This window comes from Procambarus clarkii, chromosome 20 (genome assembly GCF_040958095.1).
Source record: "Procambarus clarkii isolate CNS0578487 chromosome 20, FALCON_Pclarkii_2.0, whole genome shotgun sequence".
Classification (NCBI taxonomy): Eukaryota; Metazoa; Arthropoda; class Malacostraca; order Decapoda; family Cambaridae; genus Procambarus; species Procambarus clarkii.
In genome coordinates, this window is record NC_091169.1 from 24009262 (window position 1) to 24029421 (window position 20160).

General features: G+C 48.9%; 1 protein-coding gene across 7 annotated transcripts in view; it reads left to right on the top strand.

Moving 5' to 3' along the window:
- LOC123755445 (SH2 domain-containing protein 4A) overlaps positions 1-20160 on the top strand; it is a 77533-nt gene that overhangs the window by 12207 nt on the left and 45166 nt on the right. Inside the window, exon 2 of one of the 7 annotated variants that reach the window (XM_045738135.2) lies at positions 11559-11699. The exons of 1 other annotated variant lie outside the window; for it this stretch is intronic. The gene's annotated coding sequence lies outside the window, so the exon portion shown is untranslated. Of the gene's footprint in view, positions 1-11558; positions 11700-14610; positions 14719-20160 lie in introns of those variants that run through there. 5 more of the 7 variants (XM_069327727.1, XM_045738134.2, XM_069327728.1 and 2 more) reach the window with 5 other exon arrangements.

Below are 20160 nucleotides of genomic sequence, written 5' to 3' on the forward strand. Positions count from 1 at the left end.
TAGCTCTTGGACCCCGCCTTTACTAGCCAATTTATGACGAGTGTTGAGGTCGGTGGTCTGAGGATACGCTGCATAATTCCTAAAGACTCGCTAGTCAAACACTGTCCTTCAGTGCTCACTAGTTCCTGTTTGGGTCCTTCATGTGTGACTCGGGCGTCAGGAAGACTGGTCAGAGACAGGGCCGCGGGGACATTGACCCACGGAACCATCAACAGGTTGTTCCCTATTGTGTAAGTACCAGATCTAGTACTGCTAGTGCAACCCGTTCTCGCACTTTCTTATGCACTTATTTAATAAGTCAATATTGACTATGTGACATACTAATTTATTGTGGATATTTTAGTCTACCTTGAAAAGCTTCATAGAAAACACCGACCTTACCTAACCTTCTTAGTATGTTAAGATAAGCATCTTATTGCTTCGTAATTACAATTATTACTTAACGTAGTGTACTGTTGACCGTCTCATGTTGGCGCCTTCACCTCTTGCACTACAGAAATTTGTATACTGTGTCCATAAGTTTTGTTCTCCATGTCTTCTCCTCCGTGTGAATGTCTTGTCATTTGGGTGATTGTGATTGCTTGCATCTAGTGAACCGGGAGATTGTGTGCTTGCGTCTGGGAATGCAGTTCATATGCAGCATAATTGTATTAAATTATTTGACAAACTTCAATTGTTCGTTTATTTATATTTCTCTCTCGCTCTTTAGTCTAATGTGAGGAGTGGCTTACCTAGCGAGGTGGCGTCGCCGAGGACGGGTTCCTCCACACGCACTCCAGTTCCTTCATTCAAGTGCTTCAAGAGGCTCGGGGAAGCTCTTGAAGCATCCGGTAGATCATTCCACCTTCTGGTTATTGTCGGCCAAGCAGTCGAGGCTTCCCCGCTGGCTGTGACTGTGACGGGGAGCCGGTCGGCCGAGCGGACAGCACGCTGGACTTGTGATCCTGGGTTCGATCTCAGGCGCCGGCGAGCAACAGTCGGGCAGAGTTTCTTTCACTCTATGCCCCTGTTACCTAGCAGTAAAATAGGTACCTGGGTGTTAGTCAGCTGTCACGGGCTGCTTCCTGGGAGGTGGAGGTCTGGTCGAGGACCAGGGCCGCGGAGACACTAAAGCCCCGAAATCATCTCAAGAAGGCTACGGCTGTAGGCTGTACTCATCTGTTTGTGCTTGCGGGGGTTGAGCTCTGGCTCCTTGGTCCCGCTGTGTGGAGACGGCCACGACCCCTCTCGTACTCACCTTGTTTGATTACCAAAAGAGGATGGAGAGGTACAAGGTGAAGGGAATAGTTTGGAAGTGGGGAAACACAGGATGAGTTATGACAGCACCGCGCGGAGTCCTGGTCCGCCAAATATTATGAATGCATTTTTGTATATATTTCTGAATGATCTCAATGGTGTAGCCTTAACTAATGTGATTGCGCTTATATTCCCTATAGGCTCTCTCTTGTTTCCCTGCGGTTGCCATTTCTCTTGACTATTTCACATAGAGACAAGATAAATGTCACTTTGCCAGTAGGTTTTCTGCGGTTTTCCTTATTCCTGTTAACTCCCTGATGGTACAATCTAACTCGCCTTTCACCTTGCTTTATCTTAATTGGGACTTTCTCTCCCATTCTTTCCTTACACGACTTGACAATTGTCCAGCACGGGCCCAAACCTCGTCACTTCCGGTGTTTTCAGGTGTGTGGTGTTGGGTGTCAGGTGTGTGGTGTTGGGTGTCAGGTGTGTGGACTGGGTGTCAGGTGTGTGGACTGGGTGTCAGGTTTTGATCCAAGGTATTGTGACTTCTGCTTGAAGACTTGTGCTTACTGACTTGCGTGTGTTGCTCATGGGGGTACCTGGATGATGGTACCTGGATGATGGTACCTGGATGATGGATGATGGCTGTCAGGCCCCAGATGAGGTTCTGGGGCCTGACAGCTGAGTGGACGGCGCTCGGGATTCGTAGTTCTGAGGTTCCGGATTCGATCCCTGGTGGAGACGGAAACAAATGGACATAGTTTCTTTCACACTGATGCTCCTGTTCAGTAAATAGGTACCTGGGAGTTAGACAGCCGCTACGGGCTTCTTCCTGATGGGGGGAGGGGTGTAACAAAAAGGAGACCTGGTCGAGGACCGGGCCGCAGGGATGCTAAGCCCTGAAATCATCTCAAGATAACCTCCCCACGTCCGGCCAGGCTTGACTCGAGTCATTTCTGGTGGTAGGAGGCACCGGAAGCACCGGAGATGCACAAGCAGGGTAGTTTATGCTGTTTAATGATCCGAAAGAAACGAGGTTTGTACCCCAGGGATGTCTGCCTCCAACAGGCGGTGTGTCTGTGGGGTCAGAGGCGTACAGCTCTGCTGGGGGTTGAAGTACAACGGTGTAAGGAACTCCATCTACTGCCCACACCTCGATGTTCTATCTTTTTTCTTTCTTTTTGTATGCCTGGAGCTGTAATTGCCTTTCCCAAATGGCTTTCTTTCCTTCTTCGGTGACTGGTCTTGTATCTTTGTACTCATTGGACTTGTCTGCCAAGTGACTGCTGATGTTTAACTCTTGTGGGTTTTCCAAGTCGTGTCCCAGTTTCCTGTGGTCGTTCATCTCGTTTGTTCCTCCCCCCAACCCCCTCCCCGTGTTCTCCTCTCCCCACTCATGACCTAAATCTCCCCCTCTGCCGTTCATGTAGACTGTTACTCCAAGAGTAAGCAGAGAGGATTCGCGCGACGTGGTCTCTGAGTCTACTTGTGTGTATTGCAGTAATGTCGAGGTGTATTTTTATCGCTGAGTTGGTATAGGTTCTGTGGGAGCGGCGGCGTCTGGCCTCGTATACTGGGGGTCGGTCTCTGTCTGTCTGTCTGTCTGTCTGTCTGTCTGTCTGTCTGTCTGTCTGTCTGTCTGTGTCTGTGTCTGTGTCTGTGTCTGTGTCTGTGTCTGTGTCTGTCTCTGTCTCTGTCTCTGTCTCTCTCTAGCACAGTGACTCGCCTCTTGACCTCGTCGAAGGGATGGAAAGGGGGGGGGAGCATGGTGGGTAGGATTGACTTATGGAAGGGAATCCCAGATGATGTTACCCGAGTACACCATTGTCATAACATAAAAGCAGCGATGTAACATCATTCTCAAAGAACTGTCAAATATATTGAGGCTGGATGTCTTCAGATGATTTCGCGGCAAAGTAAGAAGTTTCCTTTTTGCAGAGATTGTCACAATAACGGGGCCGGAAACATTAACGCCACCACTACACATACGAGAGTGACGATGTTTCGGTCCGTCGTGGCGACGTTTCGGTCCGTCGTGGCGACGTTTCGGTCCGTCGTGGCGACGTTTCGGTCCGTCGTGGCGACGTTTCGGTCCGTCGTGGCGACGTTTCGGTCCGTCGTGGCGACGTTTCGGTCCGTCGTGGATCCTTGTGTGACGGTGCGTCCTTCCTTGGCCTCACACCAACGGTTTTTCTCACTGCTGCGTTTCAACTTGCAGCTTTTCAGAGACAACGCCTAAGTAACCCCCTGAGGTTAACTAGGCTGCTCCTTGTGATGATACAAGGCCCATAGTAGTTCCACCACGTCTCATCCTGCCTCACAAATAGAATGCCAACGAATGCAATGCGATGTGGAGGAGTCAGACCCCATACACAGTCTAAAATGTGTGTATGATAGCCCAATAGGCTCGGGAAACTGTACACCAGTTGATTGACAGTTGAGATGTGGGACCAAAAAGGCCGAGGCTCAACCCCCCTCCCCCCTCTCAATCAAAACCAGGCGAGTACAATCTACAACATTTAACATAACCCTGGAGCTGGGCCTCTGCGTCTACTTGCCACGAACTCTCGGGGTACACTGTCACCTCCTCCCCCAATGAGAGCCCAGCAAGCACGCTCTCACTGATGACGTAACGCTGAGCTACCTGTTGATTGGTTACTTCAAACAAAAGCAACCAGTCATCTTCCTCTCATGCTGGTCGGAGAGGCACCAAAAGTGTCCTCTTAAGCAGTGGCGCCTGCAACCGCCATCTTGGGGAAACGTAACCCAGCTTCCCCCTACCTCCCTTAAAACAAAAAATGAATTTCTCAAAAGTGCTACAACTGACAGCCTTCCAGTAAGATAATAGAACATCCTCTGGGCCGTCGAGTATGTACAGTGAAGTGAGGAAAATGACTTGAAGCCTGGAACGGTACTAAACGAGACGGCGGTCGTCACAAGGAATACATAATATTGGGTTTAATAAATATGATGAAAGCATTGCCATGCATATACACCTTAGTGTACACAAGCACACATGTAAGAAAGCACTACGGGCTCTATGGTCATGATCCCTGCACAGGGACCCTTGTAGTCCATTGGTGCTATGTTACTCCTCTCTCTCCTTCCCTCTTCTCTCTCTTTCACTCTTCTCTCTCTTCAATGTCCTCACTTTCTCTCTTCCTTCTCCTGCAGGCAGCACTTGGCTGCTATCAGCATCCTGCTTCACTCGGGTCCGTGAGGGCGGGGGCGGGGGGTTGGATTACTGTGGCAAATGCCGCGTGTTGGTGGTGTTGCTAAGGGCGGGGGGGGGGGGGGGCGGAGGGCTAAATGTGGGCGACCACTTGCAGCTGTGATGATAGTAGCCAATGGTGATAGGATGGACGGCTGCCTTGGTGGTGTGGGGGAGTGGTACTGCTGTGGGGGTTGTGGGGGGGGGTCTCGAGGCAGTGGGGGGGTCTCGTGGTACTGCTGTGGGGGTTGTGGGGGAAGGGGGCCTCGTGGCTGTGATGGTAACACTAAAATATTAATATGTATTACAATATTAATATGTATTAGGGAGCCGGTCGGCCGAGCGGACAGCACGCTGGACTTGTGATCCTGTGGTCCTGAGTTCGATCCCAGGCGCCGGCGAGAAACAATGGGCAGAGTTTCTTTCACCCTATGCCACTGTTACCCAGCAGTGCAATAGGTACCTGGGTGTTAGTCAGCTGTCACGGGCTGCTTCCTGGGGGTGGAGGCCTGTTCGAGGACCGGGCCGCGGGGACACTAAAGCCCCGAAATCATCTCAAGATAACCTCAACAAGGACCCCGGAAGATACATTTAGCGAAGCGGGTTAGTCCAGAAAGGCTAGTTACATAGTTAAATGTATATAACAGCAGTCTTTTAATACCATAATAGGTTCGAGAGCAAGAACACTCACTAAGCTGGGAGAGAATACACCTTGTCCTCGTGGGACACACGTCACCACCTGATTGACAGTTGAGAGGCAGGACCAAAGAGCCAAAGCTCAACCCCCGCAAACACAACTAGGCGAGTACAGATTGTAGCTCTGGGCCTTTTGGGTGGAGCCTAAGGATAGTATACGATGTCTGTTTGTAGTCAAGCTTGCATGAAGGGTCTGTGAGGAGGGCAAGGAGAGGGGGTGAGGGGCATGTAGCAGGGCAGGCGAGGACGGGCCCTGAGTGGCAGGGTCTGGCAGTGTCAAGCAAGGGCCCGGGGGGGGGGGGGAGGACTGATCCGTTGAAAAAGGGACGGATCGGGTGGCAGTTTTTTGCCAGAGGCGGATGGTGTCCTGGGTAAGCACTTACTGTGTGCTGAAGGGCCAGCCCGCTCTCTACAGTTGCCACAACGTACAAAATAAAGGGTACCGAGACGCGCAAACCCAAGCCACCCACCTAACCTACGTATAGAAAACGTGGATATATCTCAGGCCGCTGTTGATAATAATCTCTCTAGTGTAGAGAGAGACATTAGCTGAGGGTTGCAGGGAGCGTGTTGCCCGCAGCTTAACAAATGTGTAGGTGCCGGAGGACACGTCGAGGAGTGGAGCAAGTTACCGGCTGCCATCGTTGGAGGCATATATGGGATAGCTAGTTTTAAAAAATATATGTACTTGATATATAGCTACCCAACCACTTGGGCTGGACGGTAGAGCGACGGTCTCGCGTAATGCAGATCGGTGTTCAATCCCCGACCGTCCAAGTGGTTGGGGCACCATTCCTTCCCTCAGTCCCATCCCAAATCCTTATCCCGACCCCTTCTCAGTGTTATATAGTCGTAATAGCTTGGCGCTTTCCCTTGATAATTCCTTCCTTGATATATAGCTAGTGGAGACGGAGTTGAATGTATCGAGGGCAAGGACGCAGTAAGAGGCTCGCTCCCATTCCGGCCTTGAGAGAGGTAAGATAGGCCATATGTTGCATGTTGGTGGCACTGATATACTGCCTCTCTAGGCACTCAGGCTCTTCACAACCACCTTGTTCCTTCCTCACCCCCCCCCTGGCACTCTTGTCCAGTACTGCTCCAACACCACCTCCACGGTCCAGGTAGTTCACGTGACTTTAGTCTGAACAAATCCACAAGGGCCGTGACCAGGATTCGAACCTACGTCCGAGATCATTTGATGCATCACGCTATTGTGACTTTAGTGTGTGTGTGAGGGGGGGGGTGTACTAACCTAATGTGTGTATACTTACCTATCAGTGACAGCGGGGAAGTGAGGTTTAGCTCCTTATTCCCCGCCTACTGGCCTTGTTGTACCACCTGTTGTGTTATAATTTAACAATTCAGACGTTCGAATTCCTTGTCGAATCTGGCCTGTAAAGTTATGAATGGAGGTGGCTTTCACAACCTCTTTCCGGGCACTACACGTGTTGACCAGCCCGTACAGGGCACCTCTAAATGCCCCCACAGGGTACGGCCATTTCCTTAATTTGTTCTTAGACTCGTTTGTGTTTCCAGCTCTCACCTGTGTCCTTTCGACCTACTTTCTCATAATTTAAGAAAGCTGTCCAGGACAACAGTGAAAGGGGAGGGGAGGAGGGGAGGGGGAAGCATAGGGGGGGGGGGGTAATTAGAGGACTTGGACGAGTAGGATCTAAGACCTGAGGAAGGTATGTAATCCTTTGTCATCACTACTCTAGGAACCCAACCTAACGAAAATAAGAGATAAAAGGTTATGTTTTACACGAGGTGGGACGCCACTATATGATGTCACTCTTCATCCTGGCACAGGTTTTAAATCCTACTGGTCTGGTCTGGACGGACACACACACACACACACACACACACACACACACACACACACACACACACACACACACACACACACACACACACACACACACACACACACACACAGATACAAGGTATCATCTGGGAGAGGAAATTCTTCAGGAGTCAGAGAAGGAAAAAGACTTGGGGGTTGATATCACGCCAGACCTGTCTCCTGCAGCACATATCAAGCGGATAACATCAGCGGCATATGCCAGGCTGGCCAACATACGAACGGCATTCAGAAACTTGTGTAAAGAATCATTCAGAACTTTGTATACCACATATGTCAGGCCAATCTTGGAGTATGCAGCCCCAGCATGGAGTCCATATCTAGTCAAGGATAAGACTAAACTGGAAAAGGTTCAAAGGTTTGCCACCAGACTAGTACCCGAGCTGAGAGGTATGAGCTACGAGGAGAGACTACGGGAATTAAACCTCACTTCGCTGGAAGACAGAAGAGTTAGGGGGGACATGATCACCACATTCAAGATTCTGAAGGGGATTGATAGGGTAGATAAAGACAGTCTATTTAACACAAGGGGAACACGCACAAGGGGACACAGGTGGAAACTGAGTGCCCAAATGAGCCACAGAGATATTAGAAAGAACTTTTTTAGTGTCAGAGTGGTTGACAAATGGAATGCATTAGGGGGTGATGTGGTGGAGGCTGACTCCATACACAGTTTCAAGTGTAGATATGACAGAGCCCGATAGGCTCAGGAATCTGTACACCTGTTGATTGACGGTTGAGAGGCGGGACCAAAGAGCCAGAGCTCAACCCCCGCAAACACAACTAGGTGAGTACACACACCCCCTCCCCCCCGGGTATCACCACACCAGGTCGCCATACCAAGAAATCTGAACAGCGGGATTATCCGTTAGCATGAGCCCGTAAATTGCTAGAGAGCGTTAAGTATCTTTCTCCGCAGCAAGACGGTGAGAGGTGAGGTAGCCGGTACAGCAAGACGGTGAGAGGTGAGGTAGCCGGTACAGCAAGACGGTGAGAGGTGAGGTAGCCGGTACAGATGTCCGTCGTCAGTTACCGGACGCAGCGCAGAGCCGTTGTCGACCCCGGGTCAGTGAGGGCAGGTGGCTGGCATTCCTCCGCCTCACCTGTGGGAGGAGTGGTCCCGGGGGTGTGGGACACGACTCCAACGAGGTAGGGCGGGAAAAATAGGATCGTTGGCGACCTTGGAGTTGGGGGTTGTACCGTGTTGTGGGGCTGCTGCCTCTCCTGCAGGCGAGGGACTCCTCTGGACCATGATAAAGTGCACTACTAATCAATACAGTGCACCGCAATGAGCCATATTACAAGGGCGTGGGGGGGGGGTAATTAATGTTGTAACAAGCGTACAACTGTTAACAAAATGTTAAAACAAGTTGAGAAGGAAAAGCTTGTAAACAAATAACGTTGTGTTGGCACTTGTGCCCACAGGTGGCGTGAGTATTGGTCACCTGTTATGTTGTCATATATTCAGCTACTCGAAACAAGTTCCAAGTAGCACGGGCTATGGTGAGCCCGTAGTGGACTTACCTGGCACTGGAGCGGTGCCCCGTATTGGTCATCATAACGTACGAAATAAAGCATACTAGTTGAGAGGGCGGGTTGCCGACTGGTGTATTAATACTTGTGTCGTGCGAAAAGCGACGTTCTATGTAAGAGGACGGGTGGCATATTACCCCGTGCTAGTTTTGTTAGTTCAGCATAACAACGCTTCTGCTGACAGGTGGGTGTGTGTGTGTGTGTGTGTGTGTGTGTGTGTGTGTGTGTGTGTGTGTGTGTGTGTGTGTGTGTGTGTGTGTGTGTGTGTGTGTGTGTGTGTGTGTGTGTGCATGTGCATGTGTGTGTGCATTCACTCCTGTAGGCAGGTGTGTGGGTTTATGACCTCGGGCCAGATTCACGAAGCAGTTACGCAAGTACTTACGAACGTGTCCATCTTTCCTCAATCTTTGACGGCTTTGGTTACATTTATTAAACAGTTTACAAGCATAAACTTGCCAATCAACTGTGTTGTTATTGTTATAAACAGCCTCCTGGTGCTTCGGAGCTCATTAACTGTTTAATAATTGTAAACAAAGCCGCCAAAGATTGAGAAAAGATGTACAGGTTCGTAAGTGCTTGCGTAACTGCTTCGTGAATCTGGTCCCAGTACCAGAATGAGCAACAATGATCAGAAAACACCAAATTGAGATAGAAAATAATGTGAATCTTAACGAATATACTTATCTTGTTGCCACGTACAGGCGACCGTGTGTGTGGCTGGTGAACATAACAGCTTTCACTAGATACTGCTACAAGAATCACATGTAGTTATAATACCTAATGACATAAACACACAAGTCAACTCGGTACTTATCCCAGTATAGGATCCAGACCGAATTTGCCTGTTATAAGTCAATAAACAATGGGCAACATTGCGTGCCTCCCAGTGTGCGTGTGCGTGTGCGTGTGTGTGTGTGTGTGTGTGTGTGTGTGTGTGTGTGTGTGTGTGTGTGTGTGTGTGTGTGTGTGTGTGTGTGTGTGTGTGTGTGTGTGTGTGTGTGTGTTTACTAGTTGTGTTTACTAGTTGTGTTTTTACGGGGGTTGAGCTTTGCTCTTTCGGCCCGCCTCTCAACTGTTTACTAACTATTTTTTTTTTCCCACACCACACACACACACCCCAGGAAGCAGCCCGTGACAGCTGACTAACTCCCAGGTACCTATTTACTGCTAGGTAACAGGGGCACTTAGGGTGAAAGAAACTTTGCCCATTTGTTTCTGCCTCGTGCGGGAATCGAACCCGCGCCACAGAATTACGAGCCCTGCGCGCTATCCACCAGGCTACGAGGCCCCCCAAATGATGTGTGTGTGTGTGTGTGTGTGTGTGTGTGTGTGTGTGTGTGTGTGTGTGTGTGTGTGTGTGTGTGTGTGTGTCTTTTTATAGCCACGAGAGATTTTTAATCCAGTCTTCATCAAGAGGTGATTCACATTTTGAATTCTCGGTAAACAAGATGACGTCATTAGTAAACAAAGCTGCTTGCTTTGGAGGCCAAACACCCCTCCCCCCCTCCTCCCCCCCCCCCCGCTCCCAGTGGTGGGGAGATGAAGCCTCATGAGAAATGAGAGAGGAGGAGGAGGAGGAAGATGGAGAGACAAACATCAAGACGACGTAAATTTTGTGAGAGGGGGGGGAGAGGGGTGTGAGGGGTGAGGGAGAGGGTAGCTGGCGCGGTTATCTCGAGTCGTCCAGATATTTTAAGGTTGTGTACTCTTTATCTGTTATCTTGGTGGATCCTTTCTCAGCCCCTGGGCTACAGCAGTGTGTCCTGCCTCAGTGTAGCCTGCCTCGGTATAGTGTCCTGCCTCAGTGTAGCGTGTTTGTGAGTGGTGTAGGGAGGGGGGGGGACTATCAGAGGGGGGGGGGCGGCTGTGGATGGGGGCCATAAACAGACGGAGCCAACCAGAAAGCAGCGCCTAGCGTGATAGTGGCCAGATTACTAACATGTAGCAGTTGCTGCTCACTTTGCCTTAAAATGTAGCAGTTGCTGCTCACTTTGCCTTAAAATGTAGCAGTTGCTGCTCACTTTGCCCTAAAATGTAGCAGTTGCTGCTCACTTTGCCTTAAAATGTAGCAGTTGCTGCTCACTTTGCCCTAAAATGTAGCAGTTGCTGCTCACTTTGCCTTAAAATGTAGCAGTTGCTGCTCACTTTGCCTTAAAATGTAGCAGTTGCTGCTCCCTTTGCCTTAAAATGTAGCAGTTGCTGCTGCTCCCTTTGCCCTAAAATGTAGCAGTTGCTGCTCACTTTGCCCTAAAATGTAGCAGTTGCTGCTCACTTTGCCCTAAAATGTAGCAGTTGCTGCTCACTTTGCCCTAAAATGTAGCAGTTGCTGCTCACTTCGCCCTAAAATGTAGCAGATGCTGCTCACTTTACCCTAAAATGTAGCAGTTGCTGCTCACTTTACCCTAAAATGTAGCAGTTGCTGCTCACTTTACCCTAAAATGTTGCAGAATCTGTGGTGAGAGTGATGGACACCGCCTTGACCACTATCTACGTGAATGTGAACACCTGAGAGACATTAGGAATAACTGTAGAATAATAAACCCCACATTGTTTGAGTTAGGAAAACACTATTTGTCAAATATTGATACTGTTCTTAAAAGATTTTCCCATTTTGCACCCGCAAGATAACGTAAGCTTTTAAGGGTTGATAAATGTTAATCTTCTTGTTTGAGGAGCTGTTCACTTGAGACAGTTAAGCAAGTCCCAGCTGTGTCTGGGTACAAGTGACAGGATGAACAACCCAGCGGGTTTTCTTCCTATTGGGGAGTGTTGTACATTCTGCTATGGTGGTATGTTCACTCACAAGATGAGTGGCGCTGCCCAATAAACTCGCCCCTCGGGGCAAAATTTAAATTTAATGTAGCAGTTGCTACAGACTTTACCCCAAAATACAGCCACCACCGCTCACAGCTCCGTCACAGTACTGAACAGACCAACTCTACTCTTCCCCCCCCCCCCACTTCGCCCACCCAAATAGTTGTAAATGTTCTTTGTAATGAAATATTTTCTCCGTTCCAGGTAGTGTGGCGGTGTTGGCGTGACCTACAGCCAGCTGCTTGTTACGATGAGGCGCGAGGGTCGTTCACGTGGTGCCTGCGAGGTGTCAAGGGTCAGTTGACTGGTTTAGATCAGCAGGTGAAGGGTGGCATTCAATGTCAGGTTGGTCATTGTTTTGACTACTACATTGTTTAACACAGGATGTAAATATTACCTTTTTGATACGCTTCAGAGTTGAGTCAGGTTTTGATAATCTACACTTGTAGAGTGTGACCTCCTTAGTTTACCTTGTAGACTATGACCTACCCCCCAAGTTTACACTCAAGCCCCCATATTGTACCTGGGGTGGGGTTCTGGGAGTTCCTCTACTTCCCAAGCCCGGCCCGGGGTCAGGTTTGATTACATAATGTCTTACAAAAGACGAAACAGCATTTGCAGGCTGAGGCGGAAGGTGGCGGGGTTTAATAGTGCACGTCAAGTCTTTGTGTGCACTTGGAAAGTGGTTTATAAGTGTCACGGCTCGCCTCCACACCAAACTTTCAACCCTTGGTCACCGAAAAGCTGATTTTTAAGGTTCCGATCGAAATGTTGTTGTTTATCTGTTCATATACAAGACGATACAATGGGTTCTTGGGAAGGGGCAGGTCACAGGTCAGTGATGGAGAACATTCTTGCGTAGCCGTCAACGCCCACACCCCGTCTCTCAGGTCCTTAAGCTAACCACTAAGCGTAATGATGGGTATTGGGTAACAAGCTGAGTGTAGGCGATGAGTCACAATAACGTGGCTGAAATATGTGGACCATTCTCAATAGACTTGAGAATGGTCCAGGACGGACTGAAACGTCGTCGTCCCTTCACTTTCTAGTGTGTGGTCTGGTCAACGTAAGTCTGAATTCGTATGATGACTAACTTCAGTAGAGATGAAATAAGATTATAGGGATGAAGTTACCATTGTTTACATTGTAATATACTGAGTGAGTGAGTAGCACAAGATACTGAGAGATGATAGCACAAGGTGGGATACTGTGAAGATGGAATTAGATAATTCATAGTTCTACTTTTGAATAAAGTACAAGTTGGACAGATTTCATTAAGAAGCGAGTTCCATATATTGGGTCTTTTTTATTTGCTTGGAGTGTTTGCATAGATTTAGTCTGACTCTGAGGATATCGGAGATTTATTTCTGGTATGATGCTCATGGGTTCTACTGCGTCTATCAAGGAAAAGTTTCAGAACAGGATTAGTATTTAGGAATAACGTTTTACAAGTATAAATAGCACAAGAGAATGTGTGAAATGAGTTTGTTTAGCATGTTTAGGGATTTAAACAGAGGGCTGTGTGTTTTTTGAAGATTGTTAAATCACTATTGCTGTCCCGTCTTGAGTACTGCTCAGTACTCACTTCTCCTTTCAGGACAGGAGAGATTTCTGAAATATCTGGAATACAGAGAACATATACGGCATACATGGACACTATAAAGAGCCTAAATTATTATGACCCTCTTAAAGCTCTCAAAATGTACTCTCTGGAAAGGAGACGAGAGGTATCAAATAATATATACATGGGAGATACTGGAGGGCCAGGTCCCAAATTTGCACAGTAGCATAACAACATACTGGAGCGAAAGATACGGAAGGACATACAGAATAGAACCAATGAGGAGTAGAGGTGCCATAGGCACAATCTGAGAGCACTGAACACCAGAGGTCCACGGCTGTTAGACACCCGCCCAGCAAGCATTGAAAATATTGCTAGAATGTCTTCAAGATACACTTAGACAAGTTCTTGCAAGAAGTTCCGGACAAACCAAGCTGTAGTGGATGTGTGGGCCTGCGGGCCGCCCCAAGCAACAGCCTGTTGGACCAAGTTATCACGCGTCGAGGCTGGCGCTCGCCAGTTCAATTACAAACATTTCGTCAACCGTTTCTGACTTAACATAGACGAGAGGAACAAGGCCGCCACCTTCCATGACTAACACGCGGGCTAGTGGGACCGTTGTGAAGCCCGACTGTTCTTACTCAAGTTTGTTTTGTGCAGTGAGTCCCACCTCTATTATTGTTCAAGGGTGTGCTCCCCGGGCTGGTGCTGGGGAGGAAGAGGGCGGGAGGGAGGAAACACGGGCGAAGATGGCCTTGGTGGGGTGAGTGGGTGTGGGAAGGTTTCCTCCCCGGAGCCCTCATGGTCGCTGGCAGGTGGTCGCCTCCCCGGAGCCCTCATGGTCGCTGGCAGGTGGTCGCCTCGTCTCCTGGTGTTCTTGGAGCACTTGTTGTGTTTGGAATGACTTCTTCCCAAGCGGGCCAGGGGGAGGAGAGAGCGAGCAAGCCCGGCTTGATCTAGAAGGCTGTTGCTGGTAATAAGGCAAGGTAAGTGTAAATAACTGGTGTAAGATATAATGGTTTATAGGTATTAGAATCCGTATGTGAAGGGGAGGGGGGGGGGGTAGTGTACGCCATACACACACCTTGTGTGCGCTGGAGAGCGTTTACCAGCAGCTTGGTTTCCCTCGGTGAGTAGGTCACTGTTGTCTTGGTGAGCTGGTGGCGCACGCCAGGTGTGTGGTGGGGGGAGTCAGATGTAGGAGGAGCTGTGGGGCGGGGGACACAAGTCTCCAACAACACTAGCTCACTCTGGCGACACTCAGCCGCCTAGATAGTGTGCAAGTATTGCAAAACAACTCCAAGTTTACGTAAATATGCCGCCAATGTGACATTACACCGACCGTCTTGTGAGAACTGTGATGGTTCTCCAGACATGTGTCACGACTGTCCCTCCGTCCCCCAGGCCTGGCGCCATTCCCCGGCGCCAGTCACCAGGCACACGATGCCCCTTGTGTGCCGGGGCCCTGGGCGCCGGTCCTGCTCCACTGACCGTGGGACACTCGCAATATGACGAATTTCCCCTCTGCTTCTGTTGGCCAAGGACACCCCTTGTGCCGTCAGTCGCCCTCCGTCCCCCTCCCTCATCCTTCTTCCCTCCTCCTCACTCCCTCTTTCTCCTCCTCACTCCCTCCTTCTCCTCCTCACTCCCTCCTTCTCCTCCTCACGCCCTCCTTCTCTCTCCTATGACTGTGTGAAGGAGTACAGCTTTGTGTGCAAGTAAGGATACAGATAACATCGCCAGTGTCCGGACACTTGAAGGATACCATAACATCGCCGGTCTCCAGACAAACATCTGCGATTGGTCAGTTCTCCAGCTGAGTCGGCAACGTGACTGGTTAGATAAGATAAGATTGTCTAGTGGAGAACACTTGACATAGGTGCAGGTAAGGTAAAGTTAAGACTGCTTGAGGTGGCGTGGAGCTAAAGTATGGCGGAGTTTTGTGATCATAAACGGTTTGTTGAACATTTTATGTATTTTATTTATTCATATATACAACAGTTCTTACATTCTTGTAAATCGACTTGACTACCTAAGGCGGCGATAAGGAGGACAGAAATTCCCGAGAATTTGTGTAACTGGTTTACATATCCGGTCCATGGTCTGTTAAGCGTTAGGTCTTATCATGGTCAGTGCTACTTGAAATTTCAGATTTTTTTACGAGAGCCTCGTCACATTGACGATTAAAGCAGATAGCACACCCAAGTTTGCTGATAAAAGTAGACGTTTTATTGAAAAATGAGCAGGTGGTCATTTTTTTTAATTAATTTATCAGCGTTCTTTTTTTCTGCAAGGTATGCAAGAGTAAGAGGAACATTATCATGCATTTGCACCACCACACTTCTGGGGCTGAGTGAACTCCCGTAGACCAATTATCTGAGAATTACTGGTATTTTACAACATCTTTAGGTGTCTGAAGAAGCGTTCGATAACTTTAAGTTGAGTGGGTAGCGAGTGAGCCTAGTCCAGGGACGAGGCTTCCCTCCCACGCTGCGCCCTTCATATTTTCTCTGACAACTCATGCTCTTGTGCTTTCATTATGCTATAAATTCAAATGCCTCGTAGATGGCGTAGACGACGAGGGCTATGCAGAAGTAGAGAATTAGATTAAAATTGAGTGACAGTTGATATTTTATTAATTATTGTCATCATGATTACTGTTTGTCTTCTGGTTAGCTGATAGAATCATTTTTCCCTGCACTATTTTTCTTGACGGTTGAGGCAGCCTGGTCCTTGTAGGCCTCGTAGATGTAGCAGCAGGCCTAGTTGTAGTGATATTACGGTTGCTGGCAACACTACGGTAATGACATTTTTAGTCATTATCTTGCTTGCTGACCTCTCCTCAACTTCCTCCATTTTCCTCTAAATTATTTTATATTTTTTGTCTTTTCATTATCCTAAGTTTTCTTCTTGGTCATTTCTCAACTTCTTACCTCCTCCCTCCCATCTTCCCCCCTACCCCTCTCCCTCCTCCATCCCTTCCCCTCTCTTCCTCCCTCCCATCTTCCCCCCTACCCCTCTCCCTCCTCCATCCCTTCCCCTCTCTTCCTCCCTCCCATCTCCCCCCCTACCCCTCTCCCTCCTCCATCCCTTCCCCTCTCTTCCTCCCTCCCATCTTCCCCCCTACTCCTCTCCCTCCTCCAACCCTTCCCCTCTCTTCCTCCCTCCCATCTTCCCCCCTACCCCTCTCCCTCCTCCATCCCTTCCCCTCTCTTCCTCCCTCCCACAAACGACCTTGCTCTGGGAGGTGGTGTGGGGGGGGGGCGTCATGCAGGTGCTCATTAACGAGGTGTCTCACCTTGATGTCACCTGCGGCTGTAGCCAATACCAGGTGGTGTGGCTGCACTCACCTGTTCCCAGGTGAACGTTCGTCTACTCTACGACGTTATGATTGCCTTGACCTGCTTGTTAGCCTAGTAGCTATAAACTCACTCGCTGAGAGAGAACCCAGGGAGAATCAACTGGGAACCAATCCAGAATTGTTGCCTCTATTCACCCAGTAGTAATATCGGACCTGGCAGTAATACAGTTTGGCGGGTCGTGTTCCAGGGAGAACTTGCAGGGGTGAGGCCTTGAGCTTTGGCAAGGGACAGCCGTCAGTCCGCTGACTAGGAGTCACGGCATCTCCTTCTGTGTCCACCTGTTTGAACAAAGAAGACATTGAACAGCAAAAATGGGGAGTAATGTTGCGGTGGCAATTAGGTCCGTGACGCCTGGATATGAATTAGTAAGGGCTTTACTTAATTATCAGTGTGCGTGTGTGTGGTCAACAGCCTGGTTGACCAGTCCAGCAACGAGGAGGCCTGGTCGACGACAGGGCTGCGGGACGCTAGCTCTGAAATCATCTCAAGGTAACCTCAAGGTGTGTGTATGTGTGTGTGTGTGTCCTCCCGCAATCTAGGAAGGTGAGTATAGGAGACTTTGAGGGAGGCTGATCGGGCAAGATGCGGGACCCAGCATCCACCGTACTGTGCCCAACCGTACTGGCGGATTGTGGTGTTGCTGCGAGCGGTTGTCTGGGTGGTGCATGGTGAGCTGTCATGTGTTGAGTGGGTGTACAGTACGATAGCTTAGTGTGGGAGGCGATATCCTCATAATGCATCCGTAGTTCACCTGTGCAGACGCCTGATCACATGGTATAGACAATCCCTGTGTGACGGGGACGTTTAGTACCACGTAGCTTGCTCTCGACACTACTACCCTTCATATAACTAGGAGAAGCTGCACATTTGCACATTCGTACATCATAACGTCGTAGAGTAGACGAACGTTCACCTGAGAACACTCAAGTGCAGCCACGCCACCAGGTGTTGGCTACAGCCGCAGGTGACATCAAGGTGAGACACGTGTATCTACACATGTTAATAAGCGAGTGGTTGAGTGTGTCAGTAGGGTGTGATGTGGTGCAGTGTGCAGCAGGGTAGGAGGTGGTGTCCGTGCTGGTATAGTGGTGTGGTTGGGGGTCTGGTGTACACCGACAACCCAATCTAGCCACACCTAGATAACAGTTGTTTGCCTCCGTGGGAAATGACGATGCTGGAAAGTGTAAAGCAAACGTTGATTATACTGTCGCAATGTCCCTCTACGTCAGGGGACGAAGGGGGTGGCGAATGTGAGGGGTGAGGGAAGGTTGCGTACATCCCCCGCTACGCATGTTGGAGACCCAGCCATGACGCATAGCTCTCTCCTTGTCATCTAATCCACTCCCTTATCTTGTTATTCAGACACCTTGGAGGAGGTACTCGCCTAGTAGTGCTTGCGGGGGTTGAGCTTCGGCTCTTTGGTCCCGCCTCTCAACTGTAATTCTACTGGTGTACAGGTTTCTGAGCCTGTTGGTCTCTTACCATAACTGCATTGTAAACTGTGTATGGAGTCAGCCTCCACCACATCACTGCCTAATGCATTCCATTTATTAACTACTGATACTGAAACAAGTTCATTCTAATGTGTGTGTGTGGTTCATTTGGGTACTTGTTCCCTTGTGAAAGTACGACCATTATGTTGTTGTTGGGTTAAATTCAGCTGCTCTAAACAAAACGTTGCAAGCAGCACGGGCTATGGTGAGCCCGTCATATTCACCTGGCACAAGATACGTGCCTACCCGTGCTATGTTCTTGTTTTTAGATTTAGCTACTCGGAACGAAATATCCATATAGCACGGGCTATGGTGAGCCCGTAACATCCGTGCTAAATAATCCGTCCTTATCTACCTTGCCAAATTTGTATGTGGTGATCATGTCTCCCCGAACTCGGTGTTCCAGCGACGTGAGGTGTAATTCATGCAGCCTTTCCTCGTAACTTATGCCTGTTACTTGTGGTTATAATCTAGTGCCAAATCTCTCAACCTTTTCCAGCTTCGTCTTGTGCTTGACAAGGTATGGACTCCACACTAGAGCTGCATACTCCAGGATTGGTCTTACATATGTGATATACAAGGTTCTGTATGATTCCCGTCTCTGTTGTGTGCGGTGGGCGTGGGAGTGGGCGTGGGTGGAGAGAAGGTCACACACCATTGACCAGTGACCGCCACGCCTGCGAGGGGGGCCGGGGGGGGGGGGGGCGGGGACACCTACCAGTAATTACTGTTGCGAGGCGGGTGTTGGTCGGAACACCTGAGCTGATTCAACACCTCCCACCCCCATGTGCTGGGTTATTGAATCCCCGGCCTCCCTCCCCTACGACATGGGGGGGGGCGCCCTCCCCTACGACATGGGGGTCGCCCTCCCCACCCCGGGGGTACCTTCCCTTCCTAGTGGTTTCCGGATTGACCAAAGAACCCATCTTTTCCCAGATTTGCTCCTGTTGGTCTTCTATTCAGGTTCCTAAATGATTGTAGAGGCAGTTATGATGTTAGTCATCCTAGGACAAGCGGTCTGTGATGTTCAGGCTGAAGGAGGGCATAGAGAGCGGGGTCTGGTGTGGAGGGGAAGAGAGAGAACAATATGGACGTCCACACCAGAACAGGGTTGAGCCCCTACTGGAGTGATAGGCCAGTATTACCTCGTGCTCCGTTTTCTCTTACTTTACCCGTTGTTTCCCGCCATTATTGCCCGTTATCTTTCTCCTCCGTTACCCCGTTGATGTTACCCTCAGATCAACAAACTTCTCTTGCTGATACACCATTCTGTTTGGTGAAGTTATTGATGCCTTGCAATACAAGGCGAAATATTTCATAACATTGTAACCTGTAACTATATTCATCTCTTTATATTGACAGGGAACTTTAGGGATCTTTCTCTCTTGTGTATCTGATAATAACAGTGATCTTACATGTAGACTGTGTCGCACAGTGTCTACTTGGCACTGTTGGTTATCACTCCAACCACCTTGTTTGTTTAATTAGTAAACTTGTTAACCTATTTATGAAACATTGTCACATTTGTTAAGCTTTGAAAGAAAGGACTTAACTTACTACCTTACCATGGATTTCTTGTCTATCTATTTCTTACCATCTATCTATTTATTATCTATCTGTCTTCCCACGGATTTCCCATGTCATTTGTCTCTGCCAGTTAACACTAAAATATTATTGTCCTACGTTGGCTGCTTAATAGTCCTTAAATAGGAACTGTTTAAGGGACTTAAGGTCAGGTTAAGGGACTAACTGCAACAAATAAAATCCCCTTCGGTATTTCTCGTGTTAATTAACCAGTTTATTCAACAAAAAATAAAGTCAGGTTATCTTGAGATGATTTCGGGGCTTTAGTGTCCCCGCGGCCCGGTCAGTCCCTCATAACTCAAATACTATTTGATCTAGATGCTTTAGATATTACATCCCGTAGGTGCTTTGCTTCCATTTTGTCCAATGTTGTTTTTTAGATTCAACTACTCGGAACAAGACGTTCAAAGTAGCACGGGCTATGGTGAGCCCGTATAGTGGGCTTAAAGCTCTCTATTGACACTAAAGTTACCCAAGTTTGAGACTCTTGGGCAGACTCCGTGACCAAGACAGGGAGGGAGGCCGGCGTGCACAGTGGAGCAACAGGAAAGAAAAAGGGGAAATTTCTCAAGACATTCTTTTTCTTCGCAAGACGAAGGTCTGGGAGCGCAGCGGGAGATAATAATGAGTCATTAGGAGCGTCGCGGACGGGCTCCAGCAGACAATGATTCAACGACGCACTCCACTGAAGGAATTCAATGCCAAATAGGTTCTCTTTGTACAGAATAATGGCAAGAACATGGAGAGAGGAGCTTGGCTTGAGGTGGAGGAGCGCCTCTCAGGGTGGCTTCTACCGCACTGGTGTG